Source organism: Protopterus annectens, chromosome 2.part0, assembly GCF_019279795.1.
Source record: "Protopterus annectens isolate FY-2018-M chromosome 2.part0, PAN1.0, whole genome shotgun sequence".
In the NCBI taxonomy this organism is placed as follows: Eukaryota; Metazoa; Chordata; order Ceratodontiformes; family Protopteridae; genus Protopterus; species Protopterus annectens.
Window position 1 is genome coordinate 544,349,020 of NC_056728.1, and position 22,044 is coordinate 544,371,063.

Genomic DNA, 22,044 nt, shown 5'->3' on the forward strand with positions numbered 1-22,044 from the left:
TGGCTAGGTTTAGGAGTAAGAAGAGATCAGTTTATAGAGTGGACTCTGAATTCATAAAATTAAAGAGATTCTGGGATGGTTGTGAAAAAGATAAAAGGTTTATCGGGTGAGATACCTTGATTTGTGTGAGATTGTGGATAATGTATATAATGGAGTTAGACTGAGTAACAGTAGAAAAAAATGGAGAGATAGACAAAGAAATTAATGGATATATGTTTAATTAAGTAGATGGAGAGGTGAATAAAACATAACAATTATATGTATTTAACTTGGTACTAAGCAAGATGATAAACATGTGGCATGCAGGTGCTGTTCTGGTTATATTGAAAGATTTAATTTCTTGTCTAACCTGCACTCAGATGGCATTCCAAAGTTTGGTGACATAGTTAGAGTATAATAAATCATCTGTTGTATTGTTTGATTTGCTGGTGGTAAGGAGAAATGTGTTGCTAGAGTGTAGGTCACTGGTTGTTGAGCAATGTTGGAGGATATTACTTATGTATGGACATTGTCTTATTTTTTGGTTAGGTTATGAATTGTGAACAGTTGTGTATAGATTAGGTAGTGGGGTACTTCTAACTAATCTAGTTGTTTTATTACCATGCAATAATGGGTTTGACAGGAAAGTCTGGCTGCAAATTTAGAAATAGTGTAGAATGCATCAAGTTTAAACTTACATGTAGAATAAGGGTTGGTAAGAATTGGGGATGTATAAAGTGATGGTAGAAGGTAGGACGAATAAATACTTTTCCTAGTGGATTCAGACCGAAATGGTCATGCCCTGTACTGGAAGCCCTGTCTGGTGTGTGTGTGTGTGTGTGTGTGTGTGTGTGTGTGTGTGTGTGTGTGTGTGTGTGTGTTTGTTTTTAGTAGCATAAAGAATATGTTGATCACATTATCATCATAATTATTATCAGTTGTAATCCCTAGTAATTTGGTAGTTGATTATCTGTCTGTTTTGGTGATGTTTGCTGATGAAATGTGAAAGGTGTGTTTATGGCCTTTGTGTTGTTTGGATAGGAAAGGGTTTTCTTCTGATTTAGAATAAGGTGGGTAATGTTTACCATGACTCAATAGAAAAGAGGGATTCCTGGGTAAGTCTCAGAAGGTTTTGAATGATTGGGGCTGAGCAGATAAGGGTGCAGTTGTCTTGCATATTGCATAATGTTAGCATGCTTGGTGACAGAGTGGAGTTTATATATGAATATGCTAAACAGTAACGGTCCAAGGCCTGACCCTTGAGGAACTCCAAAGGAAACTGAGATGAATGATGAGAGTTAATTTCCCCATTTAACAGCTCAGTACCTGTTGGATAAATCGATATGAAACCAAGAGACTGATGGGTAATTGTGCCCTAAGGAAGAAAGTTCAAATAACAATTATTGATGTGAAATTGTGTCAAGGGCTTTGAATATATTGAACAAGAGGGATGAGACCAGATTGCTTTTGTTATTGTGATTTGTGATGGTGTCAGAAAAGCTATTAAGGACAGTGGGTGTTCTGTGGTATGTTTGAAAACATGCTGGGTTTTGTAGAGGCAATTGTTACTAGTATACCTTTTATTCTCTTAGAGCAAGAAATCTGGACAAAGTCTAAAATAATGGGGGGGGGGGACAAAGGCCCCAGGATAAGGGCAGATTTTAAATATTGCTCTTATACTTTCTAGAATATCAGGATGTCTGTTTGAATGCATTTTCTGAAGACTATGTAGGCTAAAGCTCAAATGTATGTCATTATTTAGTGACATCAGTCCTCAGTGATTTACCTGGAAACCACGATTTTTATTTGGAAGAGACCAAAATAAAAGGATAAAAATCTGGACATTCTGTAAAAACCTGTCCATTTAAGAGGTATGGTTGCAAGAAAGGTAGTTAATTACTTGTGTATGAATGCATTTTTTTACAACTCTTGATAGTGGAGACAACATAGCCTTGTATTTGTATATGGAGAAGTCTGTGGAGTTTCCAGCTTTGTGTAGGAGTATGATGAAGGAGTTTTTTCCCAGATATTTTGTACATAGATTTCCTTAATGGATCTGTTTATTAGAAATGGCAATAGGTAAGCAAGAACATCAGCTGTAATTATAGATATTCTACTGGAAGACTGGCAGTGTCTAAGGTGGTGATTAGATTATTGAGGTGTCTTTTTATTGTTGATGTTGAGACAGGCCAAAAACCAAAAAAAAGTAATGTGGTTGTTATCAGAGGGATAGTGATGGGGTTTGAGATGTTATAATTTAGCAAGGTGTGGACAGTTTGAAAGAAGTAAGAGTTAAATTGCATGGCAATATTGTCTTTGTTATTATTAGATGAAGGAGGGGGTCTGATGGTATAACCTGGATAAGGAAAGATATTTATTTATTAAGGTCCAGAACAGTTTGGACTTATTACAATGTTTTTGCTGGAGGTTGCTGTAGTAAGATTGTTTGTTTGATCTGATGTGAGGTTTAGTAGGGTTTTTAAAGTAAAGAAGGTCTGGCTCTTCCCACAGGAATAATAATGTTTTTCTATTCACAAGGAGCATGGGAAATTAAAACTGATCTCTGACACATAAAACTAGGCCCATGGACAGCATACCATGTACCTGGCTACCCCCAGACTGGCACTTGACCAGCACTAAGACTTAGAGTTACCCGAAGTTCCACGCATTGCCACCAGCCTATTTGATTTTGATTTACTCTATGGTTTTAATCTGGCACAAAACTCACTCAGAGGTAACACATATAGTTATCATCTCAATCAAATCGTAACTGATTTCCTGCACATAGGCTCCCACAATTATCCAATCGGGTGGATGTCGGATGTACTTGAGACAGATCTGATGAAGCCATGGTGAAAGTGCAGCAGAATCCTACTATCAAATTTAATGATTTACTTTCAAAAATCTCAAAAATATTTCTCAGGAACTGTTTTTTGACTGATATTCTAATGATACTTACTGCTTATATCTTTACAATCTGATGGTGGTGTTTGAGTCTTGTATTGTTTTTTAACCTGCAATATAACTGAATAGACTCTTTTGGCACTTAAAGTGTTAATGGAGTAGACCAGATGGAAAGAGCTAGTCCCTAGGGTAAATGCATCCCACCCACCTCCTCCTGACCGTCACACTCATGGGAGAACACACCCAAGGGCTGGCTTTACCTAAGGCATGCCCATATTAAATGTTTATAAACTGCAAAATTATAAGCCCTAAACAGATCAATGCAGCACTTACCTGCCTCTACACAAATGAAGACCTTCTAAAGAGATTACTAGTCTCCTGAGATTTGTTTTTCTGCCAACATCAAGAATTCCTTTGCCACATCAAGCAAGACCTGAAGACTCACGCAAATAGGCCAAATGTCATCCCACCTCTATGGTTTAGACCACAGACAGACACCATCTCTACTTACCTTAAGGTTTGGGTAGTTGCTGTTTTTTGTATGGATTTCTGAGGTATCTTAAATGCTGTAAGTTTCCCTGTGATTTCTTTCTTCCCTGTTGTTTCCATGGTCCATCTTTGTCTCGTATATAAATATTTTTAAATATTTCTAGATAGTGGTCCTGAGTTTAACTTGGTTCTTTTAATTCTTATAGGAGCTAGGTCATGTAATATACTAAGCAAAGTTGTATAGAAATGTGAGACTACATCGGCTAATGGCACTGGTTTTTAATATATTCCAGCTGCATTGAGCTAAGTCTGAAAGGAAAGCATTTTCTTCAAAATTAGATAGGTTTCATACTTGGCGGCACTGGACTTTTTTGTCTAAATTATTTTGTTTCAGTACAAAAATGGGGATATGATCCTGATTGTATCAGGAAGGCATTTTGAGATAGCAATGCAGTTGGGAGTGATTCTGAGTATCCAGTCAAGTGCAGATTGCCTGTGATTGCTTTTGTTGAGTCTTGTGAGGAAGGTTTTTAGCTGTCTAAAGGTATATAGGTTAAATGAGTTAGTAGGGGGCATCGGAGCTGATGCCTGTTAGTCTATGTTGAGATATTCCATAACCACACTTTATTAAGAAATACTGTGAGACCAACAGCAGAAGAATTACTTTGCTGTTTGGGTATATATAAGGTGAAGGCACAGGTGCTTTTATGTTTATTGATTTTAGGAGTGTTATAAATCATTCTGAATTATTGAAGTTTGGGCATACCTGAGGGTGGAGAGTGATGTCAAGGACATTTCACATACAATAGCAATAGCTAATCCACCTATGTTTGAGTAATCAGCCCTGTCTGAGTATATTATATCCAGAGGGTAAGATTTCCTCATTTGTTATTACTGGTGTTAGTCAGATCTATGTTATTACAAAAATATAAGGATAACACAGTTTAAAAATTAACCTAAACATTAATTTCAGAATTCTCTCACCAGTCTTAAGACATTTAAAATATCAAACAAGCACATTATTTATCACTACCTGAATCATTCATAACTCCTATTATTTCAAACATTAAAACATTCTCAAATATTCACAAAAAGAGAACTACAGAAGCACTAATTTGTCCTTCAATTTTTTGATGAAACAACAGCTTTCTTAGCATTTTTTTTTTGCTTGTCTTATCAGACTTCAAGACCAGTCTATTGGCTCTGATGTTTCAAGTGCTTTGTTAGATTGTGCATAAGTAATTACTTATTCCAGTACATAGGGCCTTTTTTGAAGAAAAACTCAGATCCTGGCAGGGAAAAGAAGATAAGGTATATTGTTGTTTTCAGTTAATTCCTTAATAAAAGAAAGACATGCTTTTTTGTTTTCTTTCTTTTTTTTTTCATGACTTTACTAGAATAGCCATTATCAAATCTTATTGCATTGTCTCCAAATTTTGAGGAGAGTTTGCCTAAGTTGTTCTCAGGATTAAAATCTTATCAATATTTTATATAAATTTGACAATAATAGTTCTAGAAGGAGTTCATTTCTTTATCTTGGAGATTTAGATAATGCTATGTGAGTTCTCTTAATACCATGAGATAATGCCTTCAGTATTTTAAGAATTTTAAGTTGCTCCGAGAAAAGAAAGTCTATCATATGTTCTCCATCTAGCTTCACTGACAGTCTATTTATCCTGAAGTTGTTCTTACTTTCTTGGTTTTCAAAATCATCAACCTTATCTACTAACACACTGTTTTGCTAAATGAGAAATTCTGTTGGTGTTTCTCCTTCACTCAATCTTCCTTCAGAGTCATTTAAGGCAGTCCTCCATGCTATTTACTTTTACAGTCTGTTGTTTGATCTTATCTTTGAGAAGGCCTGTTTGCTGCAGTCATCTTTTATGGTATCAGTTTTACTAAACAACGCATCCATTTTCAAAGAAACATCTTGAATGCTTGTAACTAAGGTTTTGTAGTTATTTCTTCAAAGAGCTTTCTTGTATGCCTCAGAGTGAAACTTTCTGCTGTAGTATATATATATATATATATATATATATATATATATATATATATATATATATATATTGAATAATTTGACCCGAAAAGTTTTGGAAAAGTTCTTCAGAAGTGATTCAGAGATTTGTTATGGTGTTCTTAAGATTTTCCTCACAAAAACTCTGCAATAGTGACCATGAAAATGATTAAAATCCTGTATACTTCTTTAAAAATCTACTGAGATTTTTTTCCAAGGTTGTTAACTAGCTAGTTACAGTATTTGTAGGAACATATTTGGTTCCCCAGCACAGTGACTTCGAGAAAGAACACCATGCATGATGGTTATGACGTTGTCCATTTCTTTGAGCTTCTGGAACCCATATATTCTATGCATGTGACTATTAAGACTTTACCTGGTCCAAAGGGCTTCTGACTCTTCAGAAGGATGGGCTTTCACCCCCTTGAACTACAGAGGAAAGCATGTGTTGCATATTTAGGATGCATCTGACCTACAGCAAAGATTCCAGTAAGGGGATTTCCTACAATGACATCTGGCTGTTAGATGATCCATACATGACAAGCCTATAAACACAGCTACATGCAAATAGGGAACACCCCACATGTGTTTCAGGTGATATTTGATACACATTACAACCTTGGTTGATAATCCCATTAAACAAACACCAGATCGTGAAGGAATTGCTTTCAACTCTGACCATGCAAAAACCCAGAATATAGTAGAATATGCATATGAACTACTGAAATGATGCTTTCTATAACTAAATATCTCAGGAAGAACACTGCATTCAAACAAGATGTATGCAGTAAGATCATTGTTGCGTTTGCCATTGCTATCCAGCATGCACTGTGCAGTGAACTTCAGCAGCAGCAGCTGAACATCGGGCTTGGTCTTCTATACCCATTGTAACAGCAGCAGAAGGGAAGGGTGAAGTTCCAGAGGAGGACTACGCAGCAACAGCAGCAGTAGCAGCAGTACAGCAGCCAAGGAAGAGATGCAGTACTGCCAAAAAAATTACATCTAGCACATAACTTTGGGTCAAAAAGCAGACACAGAATAAAATTATGCGTGCTTTATCACACTTAGGCAGGAAAGTGCATGGACAGGTAAGACTGTGTATTAGAAATCACCAAATCCACAAATGTTAGAAGATGGGTAGAGCTATCCATTACTGGATGACGGCAGGGACACTGTGATACATAACCAAAACACTATACCTCATAATACGGGGTAAATTCCTGGGACATGAACATGGTGGCTACAAACTATGGGAAGCTGTGGCAAGACAGGGATCACATCATCCACTGGTATGAAGGAGCTACACTCTTGTGTTCACTGGCAGTGCACGCTGTCTTAGCTTGCAATATTGAAGCTCAATAAGTTCTATGCCCTGGAATTACTGCAATTATAAGAACATGGGTGAATCCTGTACTGTGGGATGCACATAACCATGGCCATAGCCCTCCCTTTATGGATATGTTATTAGCTGCAATTAATGATATGCAGAACATTCTTCAGATTACATTCTGTAACCATGCCTCTGCATGTGACACTGGAACAGCACATCCATTTTGACATCTCCCTCCCATGTTTTCCTATGCTGTTGATTTGATCTCCACAGCCATAATCAGTACCAAGCCAGTGTGATTTGTTTTGAGTTTAGCATACAACATGACATATGTCTTACTGTTCTTGATAACCTCTGCATTTTATGGTTGTTGTTGTTGCAGAAGTACTTTACCAGGCTGGAAAACATCTTCCTTAACTCTGGGAAGCTCCATGTCTGCGGCTTTACTTAAATTCCTCTCTTTGCAGTTTGTATGGTTGTTAGCACTGACGAAAAGATAGTGCTGCTACTTTATATAACCATGAATGACAGCCAGTTATAACAGTAGTTATGTTAATGAAGTCATATATCATCACTGTCTTTGAATCATTGCCAGTAGACTATGTGCTGCACATACATGGAGGGGTGGGCTAGTCTTACACATCATGGTGCACATGAAGTATCTGATCAATGTGCTTATGCAAATGGCACATGTGTGCCTGTATAACTACAGTGCAGTGCAATGGCCATATGTCATAGTGCAGTGTTATATTTCATAACATGCAATTCAGTAATGTGTATCCATGTGCATGAGGATTCCATTTAGTTCCCCAAGAATATATGATTGACTGACCATGGCTACTTCAGGCAGTGAAGAATGCATGGTTCCCGCTTTGTGTATCAGTAACAGCAGAATGTTGCTATGCTTCATGCAAAGGGACTTAGTGACTGCTTGCTGGGCACTTATGTTGACCCTTTCTGTAAAGAGGATGCATGGCACAAGCTGGATGCAATGGTGAGTGATGCCACTGGCATCACCTATTCTGTAAAAAGTAGCAACATAAGTAGAGTGACCTAAAGTGAAACTGCCCAGACCTGCTACAGTAGTGAGACAGATGAGTGCACCTGAATATGCCTGGATGATGCAGAAGGAAGTGGCTCCCCTCCCAACAGCCAAAGGAGGAGGAGGAGAAGGAAATAGCGAGAAGAAGATGAGAGTTTGTCTGTTAGGACTACCCAGTGACAGCAGCTATCACTTGCAGACATTTTCCTCTATCTGTTTCTGGAACCTGCTTGTTTTTTTCTATACAGAAGGTTTTCACTTTACCAATTGAAAGTTTTTGTGGGATCAAATCATTATTTCCATGACATGCCGTGCACTGATGTAAGTCTTTCGACTTATCCTGGTTACAGGTTGCCACAGCGGAACTCAGGTCCACTAATGTTGGCAGTTGATTTTTACATTGCAGAGTTGCCAGCCCAACGCCCAACCTTCAAAGAAGGCACACCCATTCACGCATGCACCTACCTGCTGGTCTTTAGATGTCATTTGACCGCAGGGAGGACATGCAGACTCCACACAGAAGGTGCTCCAACTGAGAATCGAACAGGAGAACCTCTGTGAGGCAATAATGCTAACCGCTGCACCACCACGGCCCTTACATACTGTGCACTGATATTGCTTTTAAATGTTATTCATCGATATGTTAGTGTGATTCAGCATTCTCCTTTTCTTATAATTTGCCTGTCCCTTATATTATGAGCTCTACTGCATTCTACCCACTAAGTATAAATGCAGTCTTGTAATACTTTTTCATTTCTTCATATTCCTCTATACCTATTTTAATCGACATAAAGATGTCATGTTTTTAACTGAGTCCCATCTCGTTTTACTGATTCTGGAAATGAGCACAAGGATTCAGATGAGATCATGATAGTACATTCTATAACAGGGAAACATGTGGATTTTACATGTATTACAATTTATACCATAACTGTGTTGGTCTTAGCATTTGCAGCCGTCACATCAAACCACATTAAGTATCCTTAACTTTATCACAACATACAGAAATGTTCTCCATCTGCCAAATGTATGGAGTTCTCTTGTTTATATTTCCTCTATATTCCTCTTACTGAAGAGGAGATAGTACATAGTGAAGAAAGACATCATGTAGTGACAGGGTTACACAATTAACTACAAGGAGACAGCATGCAGTGACAAGAATATATTAGAAAATACAAGGAAACAGCATGCAGTGACAGGGTTACAATTGTAAGTGTAAAGAGAAAGTATATAGTGACATGGTTACACTAATAAGTATGAGAAGACAGTGTGCAGTGACAAGGTTACACTAGCAAATATAAGGAGGCAACTTGCACAATAAACAGAAAGCATGCAGTGCCATGGTTACACTAGTGAGTAGGAGGGGACAACATTCAGTATAGAGAGCTATATAAGGAAATAGCATGCAGTTTCATAGGATAGAATTCAGTGATAGTGTTACACCAGTAAGTATAAAGAAACAGCATGCAGTGGCATGGTTGCACTAGTGAGTACAAGGAGACAACATGCAATATAAAGAGACAGCATGTGGTGACAGGGCTAATATAAGGAAATAGTATGCAGTTTCATAGGAAAGAATGCAGTGACAGTGTCACACCAGTAAATATAAAGAACAACATGCAGTGACAGAGCTGTACTGTTAAGTATAAGGAAACATCATGAAATATAAGTGGACAGAATACAGTAACAAGATTGCACCAGTAAGCGTAAGGAGAAGACATGTAATATAAAGAGACAGCATGCAGTGATAGGGTTACACTAGTAAGTATAGAGGCAATGCATAGTATAAAGAGACAGCATACAGTGGCAGGGTTTCACTAGTTCATAGGTTCATAGGTAGGCACTATGCAATTGGCCCAAGGGTCTACGTAAGCCTAGCCAACAAGGTTCCTTGGCTTATGCCCCCAAGAAAGTTAATTTCCTTTGCCCCTGTCAGACGGAGCCAAAGAAGTGATCCCCTGGGTGTATTTTCTATTTCCCATCCACTCATCAAGACTTTTCTTGAAGAGTGCTAATGAAGACCTTTGCTTGACATAGATGGGTAGCTTGTTCCAGAGTATAGGAAGTCCCTGAGACAGGAATCTATCCCTCCAGCATGTCCTGTTTATTGTAGTGACAAGATTTAGGTCCATAGAGCGTGTAGCTTGGAGGGATTGGGATTTATTTAGGTGTAGCATGTCCAACAGCTCTGGGTTTAACATAGCTTTATATGTTAAGCAGAGATCTCCTCGGAGTAGGTGATATGCTACAGAGTAAAGCTGGAATTATTTGAAACGGTCAGTGTAGGGCATCTGTTTGAGGCCAGTAATCCTCTTTGTGAGGTATTTCTGTGGCCTTTCCAGCTGCTGCAGATGTCTTGTGAGGTACATTCCAAAAGAGGTGTTGCACTCTATAATGGGTCTAATGAGTGCCGAGTAGAGAGGAACAATGACCTCTTTTTTCCTGGATGAGAACCTTTTTGTGATGAGATGTGCCACATAGAAGGCTTTCCTGTGGCAAAGTGATTATCAAAGGAGAGACTACTGTCCACCTGGGTTACAAGGTCTCTTATCACACATTTGGCATTAAGTAAACTGCCGTTTATGTGGTAGTTCATAGGTACAGAGTTTTTACCAAAGGGGATAACAATGCACTTTTTGGCACTGAGCTTGAGGTCATGCCTCTGACCCCAGGCATCTGTCTCAGTGAGACTCTTCTGTAGGCTGTCCACATCATTTGGGGACTCGACTATGGCTCCTAGTTTGCAGTCATTTGTGAACAATGTTAGCCAGATGCCTTCTGTGTTAGCCTGTACTTCAGAGAAGTAGATTTCAAACTGGAGAGGTCCCAGGACTGAACCCTGTGGTACTCCACTTGTCACTGGTTTGAAGTCAGATTTGGAGTCTGCAACTTTTACAGTGTGGGTTCTGTCAGTGAGCCAGTTGGCAACCCATCTTGTGATGTAGGGATTTGTACATAGTTTAATGAGTTTAGCTATAATTCCAGAATGGTGCATGGTATCAAAACCCTTGGTGAGATCAAGATAGGCTGTGTGAACCATCTTACCCTCGTCTATGGCTTTGGTGACTGCCTCAAAGAAGTTGATCAGATTCAGAAGGCATGATCTGCCTTTCACAAACCCAAACTGGGTGAGGTCCAGAGTTTGGAGGCTACCAATGTCTTTGTTTATGAGTTCCATGATGATACGTTCCATGGCCTTGCATACCAGGCTCATCAGACTAATAGGGAGATAGTTCCTAGGATCAGTGGTGGCTCCACCTTTATGGAGTGGGATAACTGTTGCTGTGCACCATTCAGTGGACACAAAGCCTGATGTGAGACTATGAGTGAACATGGTGCTTAGGTGGGGAGCCAGTTCATTCTGAAGTTTGTGTAAAACAAAGCCTGGTATGTTGCCCGGTTCCATGGATGCTGTGTTTTTGGCTTTAGAGAGTGCAGCTTTCACATGCGTAGTTGTGATTACAGGGAATCTGCATTCTTCCTGTATAGATATGGGCCCTTTAGGGGGTGAGAGGGAGCAAAGGTAGCACTGAACCTATCTGCCAGGATGTTGGCGATATCAGTTGGTTCTGTAATTTTCATGCCGTTGTGGTATAACTCAGAGCAGATCTGGGTGTTGCCACTTAAATTCTTGACATAGCTATAGAATGCTTTGTGGTTGTCCTTAGAATCAGTGGTGATTTTGTTTTTGTAGCTAGCTTTGGAGGGTCTTATAAGGGATCTCAGCTCCTTACTGAGGCTGACCAGGGAGCTCCTCCACTCATGGCATTTTACTCTCTTTTGCAACAGTTTCTTCCTTCTCTTGTAAGTATAAGGAGACAGCATGTAATACAAAGAAAGAGCATATCATGACAGGGTTGCAGTAATACATATAAGGAGTCAGTATACATTATAAAAAGGAAGCAGGTAGTGACACGGTTACACTAGTAAGGATAAGCAGGCAGCATGTAGTGATAGGGTTTCACTAGTAAGTATAAGGAGACAGGGTTACAGTAATACATGTAAGGAGTCAGTATACAGTAAAAAAGGCAGCAGGTAGTGACATGGTTACACTAGTAAGGATAAGCAGACAGCATGTAGTGACATGGTTACACTAGTAAGGATAAGGAGAGAACATGTAGTACAAAGAAAAAAGCATGCAGTGACAGGGTTACAGTAATAAGAGTCAGTATGCAGTATAAAAAGGCAGCAGGTAGTGACACAGTTACACTAGTAAGGATAAGCAGACAGCATGTAGTGATAGGGTTTCACTAGTAAGTATAAGGAAACATGATGAAATATAAGTGGACAGAATGCTGTGACAAGATTGCACCAGTATGTGTAAGGGGACAAAATGTAGTATAAAGAAACATCATGCAGTGATAGGGTTTCACTAGTAATTATAAGGAGACAGCATGTAGTGATAGGGTTTCACTAGTAATTATAAGGAGACAGCATGTAGTGATAGGGTTTCACTAGTAATTATAAGGAAACAGCATGCAGTGATAGGGTTTCACTAGTAATTATAAGGAGACAGCATGCAGTGATAGGGTTTCACTGGTAAGTATAAGGAGACATCATGAAATATAAGTGGACAGAGTGCAGTGACAAGATTGCACAAGTGAGTGTAAGTAGATAACATGTACCATATCAGCATGCAGTGATAGGGTTTCACTAGTAAGTATAGAGACAACACATAGTATAAAGAGACAGCAAGCAGTGATAGGGTTTCACTAGTAAGTATAGAGACAACACATAGTATAAAGAGACAGCATGCAGTGATAGGGTTTCACTAGTAAGCATAGAGACAACACATAGTATAAAGAGACAGCATGCAATGATAGGGTTACATAATTAAGTCTAAGGAGACAGCATGTAGTACAAGGAAAGCGTATGCCATGACAGGGTTACTGTAATAAATATAAGGAGTCAGTATACAGTATAAAGAGGCAGCAGATAGTGACACAGTTATAATACTAAAGATAAGGAGACAGCATGCAGTGACAAGACTACAAGGAACTAGCATGATGTGACAGGTTTACTCTAGTAGGAATTCAGAGACAACATGCAGTGACAGAGTTGTTAGGTGTAACAAGACAGAAAGCAATGACAGGGATATACTAATAAGTACACAGGAGCTGGACCTTAACAAATTACACAGTCATTGGGGAACTCTAAAACATATTATGAAAGGATAAAAATCTGGGGGGAAAGGCATTTTCAAGAACTCTATTTTCTTAAAAGAAAGGCACCAATAAAGTTTTATTGTAGGATTTTAGCTGACACCAGAAGAGAATGACCAAATATTTATTTATTTATGTTAATGGCTTTTGTTTAACAGGATGGTCTGACTGTGTCTACAATGTGACCCCCTTTCAGTGGAGGACTGAAGAGGAAAGACCCATACAGCATATTTTGAAACAAGCACTTAATAAACAAGTTAGAATACATTTACAGTAATTTTTGCCTTATTAGTCACAAAAAGAAAAAAGTTATGTGTTAAACACACAGTATTGTACATTCAAGAAGTCAAAGAACACATTTATGCCACAGTGCAATTTCACAGCTGCCCTCAGTCTTTGTGAAGAAGGATTCAGTCCCAATTATTTGCAATTTATAATCCGAGGCAAACATCTCAAATGGGCAGAAGATGACACTACAAAAGGAGCAGGAGGGTCAGTAATTGTATTTCAAAGTTTAACAGTAGCTTTAAAGAACAGCTAGAGATGTGTACTGCAGGACTGCTCACCAGGCAGAGGAGGGCGGAGTATAGTGCAGGTAGTGCAGATCTGCAGTATGGCAAAAAGAAATGCAGAGTACAATCAGACAGAGAAAAGTGCATGGGACAGGATATACAGTGTCGTCAATCATAGTGTAGTGTAGCACAGTTTAGTATAGTGTAACGTAGTGTAGTGTAGTATAGTATAGTATAGTATAGTATAGTATAGATAGTGTAACGTAGTGTAGTGTAGTATAGTATAGTATAGTGTAATGTAGTGTAGTGTAGTATAGTATAGTACAGTATAGTGTAGTGTAGTGTAGTATAGTATAGTACAGTGTAATGTAGTGTAGTGTAGTATAGTATAGTATAGTGTAACGTAGTGTAGTGTAGTATAGTATAGTATAGTGTAACACAGTGTAGTGTGGTATAGTATAGTATAGTGTAACGTAGTGTAGTGTAGTATAGTATAGTATAGTCTAACGTAGTGTAGTGTAGTATAGTATAGTATAGTGTAACGCAGTGTAGTGTGGTATAGTATAGTATAGTGTAACGTAGTGTAGTGTAGTATAGTATAGTATAGTGTAACATAGTGTAGTGTAGTATAGTATAGTATAGTATAGTGTAACGCAGTGTAGTGTGGTATAGTATAGTATAGTATAGTGTAACGTAGTGTAGTGTAGTATAGTATAGTACAGTGTAATGTAGTGTAGTGTAGTATAGTACAGTATAGTGTAACGTAGTGTAGTGTAGTATAGTATAGTATAGCGTAACGCAGTGTAGTGTGGTATAGTATAGTATAGTGTAACTTAATGTAGTGTAGTATAGTATAGTATAGTGTAACGTAGTGTAGTGTAGTATAGTATAGTATAGTATAGTGTAACGTAGTGTAGTGTAGTATAGTATAGTATAGTGTAACGCAGTGTAGTGTGGTATAGTATAGTATAGTGTAACGTAGTGTAGTGTAGTATAGTATAGTGTAGTGTAGTGCACTTTCAGTGAGAGCACAGGAGGAACTGGGAAGAGAAATAAGAGTATTTGTGGTAAACTGGTCAAAGAAAATTAAGCTGGTGTAGAACAGGAGTAAAACCAACAGTTCAGGTGGTGCTGCTTAAGTTTGTGTTTGATGAGATTGTTACTGTAGATTTTTAGGCTGTCTTGGTAAGTTGTTGCATAAACTAGAGACATATAAGGAGTACAGGTAGCCACTGACAGAGGTAATAGATGAACAGTATAGATCTTTGTGTGGAAGAATATATGATTTATTCCATAAAGTAGATACATATTTTTCTTTTATGGAGTAGTTAATTAAGATGGATACTGGATATACTATGGTGTCTGCTACTATTTTGATGTGTCCTGTAGGTAAATTACTAGAGGCTTTAGTTGGAAAAAAGTCTTCTGAGTGTAGAGGGATAGAAAGAGGAGTAAAGGAGACCAATTTATCGTGTTTGTCTCAGTTGGAATTGGAAGTGATGTTGATGTTGTAGTACTGGATTTTTTTTTTAATAGAGAGTGAACTGTTTGAATAAAATAGGTGTTGAATTGTTTGTTATATTTTCTGTTTGGAAACTTGTAGAGAGAGGTTAGTAGTATAGCATGGCAAGGGTGTAGGAGGTGATTAATTGAAGACCAGAAGAATTTGGGCTTGTTTTGGCTATTGCTTTAGACTTTTACGTGGCAATCTTTTTTGTCCTGTTTAGTTCAATAGTTGATGTTGTTTCTGAGGTGTTTAAAGGCATGCTGAATGGGCTCAGTTTATTTTTTTAACCAAGTTTTTCAAGCTTTGTCTATCTGCTGCATAAGCATTTTGTTTGCTTAGTTAGGTAAGGATCTAGCCTGCTTTAGACTCATTAGGTTCTAGTATGGTTGAGTGAGTTAAAACAATTTTGGAAAGCAATGTTAAGTAGAGATACTACATCATTGATTGGGATGGTAAGTTGTATACTTTTAGGTTGGAGGTAAAGGCAGCTTTCTTAAATTGTAGTTTTTTGGCTTATTTATACTGATACTATTTATGTGCATTGGAATGATCTCTGATGATAATAGTTAGCATATGGTCACTTTGGGTAATGTGGTGGGATCTGCTTAAAGTAATTTTATTGGGGGAATTAGGAACTAGTGAATAGTAAAATTTTGTGTGATATTTATATTACATCTGGTATGGATAGAGATGAGCTGACAGAGACCATTTCGGTTTAAGGCATTGTATGAGGTGTGAATATTTACTGTTTGCCAGTCAGTAAAAAAGTAAAGTAGTATAATGAGGTCTAGTGGAAAAACTATTCAGCAGCTGGGATATAGTTGCCTGGGAATGTGAAAATGCTTAATGTTTGTTTAACTTGAGTGAAGGCAATATAATGTCAGCATCAGTGATTGTTGGACGGCCGGTTGGATGGGAAGAAATCCAGTGGGGTCTGGTTGATTATGGTTATACCCCTTCACATTGTCTTTTTCATATCTAGTCTAATTATATTGCATTCTGGAGAAAGGGTTTCTGCATCCATTACATCTTGTAGTTCAGCATTTGAAATGGCTAAACACATTCTTCTACTACAGAAGCTAAGGCTATGAGAAATTTCTGAGAATCATTCTATAACTATTTTAAAAACAGAACTGGTACCACCAAAAGTGCACATAGCATACCCTTGTTGGGATTTATAGATAAAGACATTCCCCAAGCTTCAGTACTTGGGATTCTACTTTTTACCCTGCATATAAATGGCCTTCCATGGGATATTTCCAATTTCAACTTCATAATGTATGCAGATGACATTGTTTTTAATGTAGCAATGAACCATACAACTTTCATCAACATATAAATGCAAAGACAATTTGAATGCATATGGAATTGAATAGTTACAGATAAACTCTCTATCAGTATGTCCAAAATGACAAATACATTATGGGGAATAGATCAGAAATGTAGACTTATTATCTCTGTAAGCATCACTGATCCCTCTGGATCACATACACACACACACACACACACACACACACACACAGACACACACACACACACACACACACACACACACACACACACACACACACACACACACACACACACACACACACACACACACACACACAAAAAAAAAAAATCTAAGGTAGACAAGGTAATTAACCAGTTAAAAGTCTCCTATAAAATTTCTAACTTGTTCCCCACAGAGACCAGACATGCCATTGCTATTAACATGCTATTACCCATATTAGAATACAGACCCCAATCATAAGTCTACTCTGCCCATAGCAGTTCTTTGATCCAAGCAACAGAAAACAAGATGCTGAGAATCATACACAGTGCCAGCTATAATGAGTGTCAGTGCATCAACCTTCAGAAAGAGATATGGTTGTCAATTATCTTCCAATCCACTTTCTTATCTGCAAACTACTTTTCAATAAGTACTGTCCTCCTCTGAAAAATCTACCACAAATCTGTGAGCGATCCATGCTCTTAGAAGAAGCCATTGTCTACATTTGGCAAGACCTCCATTTAAATTTACTACCACTGAAAGTGCTTTTGCAAAATTGCATCAGCTTGCTGGATCACACAGCCAGAAGACATCAGACAAGTGTCAGATCTTAAAAACGTTAAAACTCTGCTGAAAATAACATCTCACAGAAGACATCAAATGCAAGTATAAACAGAAACCTGGTTAAACCTCTAACAGTACAGATAGTCTATCACTCTTGGCTTTTCCAACCCAGAGTCTTTAAGATGTATATCACTTGAACTTTATCCTAAAGTTATATTTTATTTCTATAAATGTATTTCTATTCAGTGGGCCTACTGTATTGCCAGTATGGAAATTCCCTTGTTAGAGCAACAAATGCTTTTAAGCTGGCTTTACTGTTGTATCTAAACTATGTGTTTCTTGTTAAAGCATCAGATGTACATTATATTCTGTTGTTATTGTGTTCATTTATAATCTCCATTGTGTTCATGTGCTTTGTTCCTGCATAATATGTATGTATATTGTCTTGCCTTCTTAGTCCAAAAATGCTGAAAATGGTCATATACCAGTCTGCTTACCTGGTCAACAAATATAAATATTTACATAACTAAATTGCCTTAACCATGTTTTGGTTATTACTACAATGTCTGGGGTATGAAGGTGTAACCATGTGTGGAATTCAGGAATCGCATTATATATACTATAGAGGTTTGTGTTGCAGAGGTATAGACCATATACTTTTCCTTCATTTAAGAATCTGTCTTAGAAATGGTTATTGGTGGTTGTAGGAGATTTCTGTGTTTGATATGGTGAGCCAGGGTTTGGGTGCGTGTCACCACGTACAATTAGTTGGAGAAGATAATGGAAATAGGAACAACTACACTTGTTTTCAATTTTAGAAGCAAGATTTTGTTTGTGGAGTATAGAGTTTATATGTAGGTTGAGTTTCCTGAATATCTGACAGATGGTTGTGTTAAATATAATTGCAGCTACAGGGTAATGGGGATGAGGGGCGATATGCTAGTCTGGATGTGTGCAGGGCATGGAATGGAAAGTGGACTGATATGGGGGGAATTGAAATGATGGAGTGTGCTACAGAGATGTCAATATAAACAGGAGAAGGTATTGCATTGTTTTACAGAGAAATAACCAGGTGTCAGTAAGGAAGGGGAAGGGAGAGGATTCGAGACCTGAACTTTGGAAAGGTCTGAGAATAGATGTTGCACTGGCTGAAGAATCATACTAAAGAGAGTCAGAAAGGATAGAGAACTGTGTAGTGGGCAAATGGACATGTGTATGGTTGCAAACTTGAAATTATAGACAATATTGTTGGGTAAGGGGACAGACATATATTGTGTGTTTTTTGTGGATGATTAGAGTGAGGAAGATGACAGAGAAGTATAAAGAGGTATAATTATGTATATTAGAGGAGATTATGGTATGGATACAATTAGAATAATGTTTTGTAAATGGGAGATCGCTGTTAGCAATAACTTTCTGTAGAGAATGGAGAAGGAATAAGCAATTTTAGAGAAAGTCTAAAACATTAAGAGGAATAGTGGGAGGGCAGTGAGTAGATGCATTTTAGGAGTTAATTTACTGGGTGCAAAAATGAATTATAGGTGGGGTGGGTCTGAAGAAACATGTGCAGTAGCTAGCATGAAACTGATGTGTGATTATTGGCTGTTATAATGGTGGGTGGAAATGAGTAGGTTTAGATATAGTGTAGGAGGGGGATAGGTGGTATCTATGGCTGAAGTAGGGGAAAAGACTGATCCCAAATGCATCTACTGTGTTACACCATACAGGATGGTGTTCAGTAACATCAAAAACAAGTTACCACTAGAAGTGGTGAAATGTTATGAGTACAACAATACTGTACAATTTACCCAGAACTACAGCAGTTTTAGTATGAAGTAGACCAAGAAATGATCGTTCTAAATACAAGAATGAGGATCAAATGTAGAAGCGATAGCAGTAGCAAGACAGCAGATGAAAAATATTGGTCCTGTAGTCTAACAATACCATGGTGAGGAATTACTTAGCTCTGAATAAAATGGGGCTGCTTTACATGCAGCTATAAATAATCCACTCTGCCAATGTTTACGCAGAGTGAAAAACAGTGTAACAAGCATACACAGCATTAGTTAATATGGAAAAATTGTGCTTAAGTAGGTTTTCATTGATTAGATTTCTTGGATGTAAATGAAAATCCTAGCATTTTCCTTGCGGTAGTCTAGGATCAATTTTTCAGGCTCTGAAACAGAGAAATGGCATGGAATTGAGAGAAAAGAAATGAGTACTTTAGAAAATGGTTAGTAAAATCAGATGAGTGAACAGAAATGTAAGAAATGAGAGATTAGAGATAGTGCAAGGACTGTGTTATCACAGAATTGTGAAGGCTAGTTAATCAAAAGAGAAATATAAAAGAGCAAACTTTAGACTTTCCAAGAGAATGCAGTTCCAAGCAAAGAAAACAAACTTGAGAATCTTCAGAACTTTAGCTGTGTAAAGTGGCAAAGGGACTCTCACTGAAAATATTGTTTTAGCATTTTCTGGTTTTACATTATATTCAAAATTAACAGTGTTCAGTGTGATGCTTATATTAACTTATTTCTGCAGCTGTGGATAACAACAAATATAGATTAATACAGTATGTTTGAGTGATCTAAGAAATGCTATGCTTTCAAACATAGCCTTTAGTATGAAATTATAATAGCATGCAATTGGTAGTATTCAAAACCTAGTAAGCCTCAATAGCACTTTTCAAATTTTATTCTGTGGATGTTGTTCCCCTAAGCAGTTAAGTCAGTGATCATTATATTGCATCACATTATTATGGGCTTAGGAAAATACTAAGCATGCTATATCCTAATTGCTCACCATTTTAGTTGATTGATGTTGACCACTGTCAGCATTTGCAACTTCATAAAAATATTTTTTCTAAAGTGGTGGCTGAGGTTTACTTGCTCTTCTTTGAATGTAACTTATATAACCAAATATAGGAAGTGTCCAGGAAAGATTATATGGGATACACAAGCTAGATGCTCAGTTATTTCCATTATGACTGATGCTTCGGAGGGAAAACATGTTTTTATTTTTATTTATTTAGTTTATATGTATGTCATCTGGTAAACCCACTAGACAAAAGTGATCCATTTCAGGTGGACCCAAGAGCACTGTCTGGTTAAGTGACTTGTCCAGAGGCACACAGTAGGCAAATGGAAGTGGAAGGAATCAAACGCTGTATCTTGGGATCCAGAAAACAGTTTATTATTAGCTTAGAACCATAATGATGTGCTTTGTGTGCCCCAGGATGCAGGGTTTGATTATTTTTCTCTGTCTAATCATTCTGTATCAGACATGTTAAGTATGATTCTCCATGAGCATTCTGGTGCCCTTCTTTGCACTGATTTCACAATGACACCAAACTCTTGACCTTCTTAGAATATTAATGATACTTAACAGATAGTTTCTATATTGTATAGCAGTAACACGTTTTTTCATGCAAATGCAATGAATAACATATTACACTGCTAATATTAACACTAGTAACCATACACTTAATGGTCAGCAAGGCCTTAATATGCAAAAATTTAACACGTTTCTTTGTTCAGTATTGCTACTCTTCAAACATGCCACCTAGGACTTAAAGCTGGCACACACACACACACACACACACACACACACACACACACACACACACACACACACGCACACACACACACGCACACACATACACACACACACACACACACACACACACACACACACACACACACACACACACACACACACACGTACACACACAGATAAATTGATAAATAGATTTAGATATAGATTACAGGATACAAAGTGTCTTTCTTACTTTCTCCTGATTTTCAGTGATAGCTAGAAATTAAACTAACAAAATTTTTATAATAACATCATTCATACACTTTATATCAAGGATAGTTACTTGACAATGTAAAACATGTCTCTAGGTAATGTGGCCATGTTGTGTAATGTCACCAAAAAGGGGCATGGCTTGCCTGTGGTTGAGAACTAAGCTTACTCTGACCTATACTATGTCTTTACAAGCCAGTGTGCACCCACAATAAAACTCAGCAACCTTGAGTCAGTAAGATATTGACCATTCGGGATCCAATTACCCATACTAGGTTATTTGGGATAGTTGTGCTGAGTAAAAGCTGAGTGGAAAGCCAATCAACCTGACAAAAGTTATAGAAGCATTGTTACATTGAATACAGGATCACTGACAGGATACAATTAGGAAGTGGACTGCATGATGGTTAGGAGAAGACTAGATATTCTGTGCATCCAGGAATCAAGGTGGAAGGGCAGTGTAGCAAAGTCTGTTGGTCTGGAAACAAAAGTTAACGGCTAGGGGAGAGGGCAGACTAGAAATGATGTGAGACTAATGGAGAAAGACAGACAGACTTCTGCAAACAGTCAGTGATGTCATTAGAATCAATGACAAACTCATGCCAATCAGATTCCACTGTAAAGACATGCAGTCTCCAGGATCTCAGCCTACAGTCCACAGCAGAGCTGCAAAAGTAAGAAAAAGAAGGCATTCACACATCAGTTGCAGGATCCCATGATAAAGCGATAAAATAATGAGTTAGTCTTGATAATGGGAGACTTGAAAACAAATATCTGGACAAAAAGAGAAAGATATGATGAAGGCCTAGGACACCATGATTGTGGGAACAAGGATAATGAAGGAGAGACCATTTTAGACTTCTCTCTGGCAAATGGCTTAAGGATGGTCAACATGTGGTTTGTCAAGAGATAGAGTGAGAAGATCACCTACAACAGTGGACAACTAACTGTATTGATAATAGGAGGTTCTATGTTAACTGGCGTGAAAAATGGCTTGCCTTTGATAGACAAACTAAGGTCTGTTGGCACAGCTGTCTGTAGGGGAAATTAATGGATATAAAATAGCAGAAAAGGCCTGTTTTAAGCTTATGTTAGATTCTCAGCCATTGTGGTATATTGTGGTAATAATGATATTGAGAAAAATGACCCTCAGAAGGTTTTAAGTCAGGAAAAAGAAATTCTTGAACATTGCTCTAAAACTTAAGTACAGTTATTTTTATTGACGTCCTTCCAGCAGTTAGATAT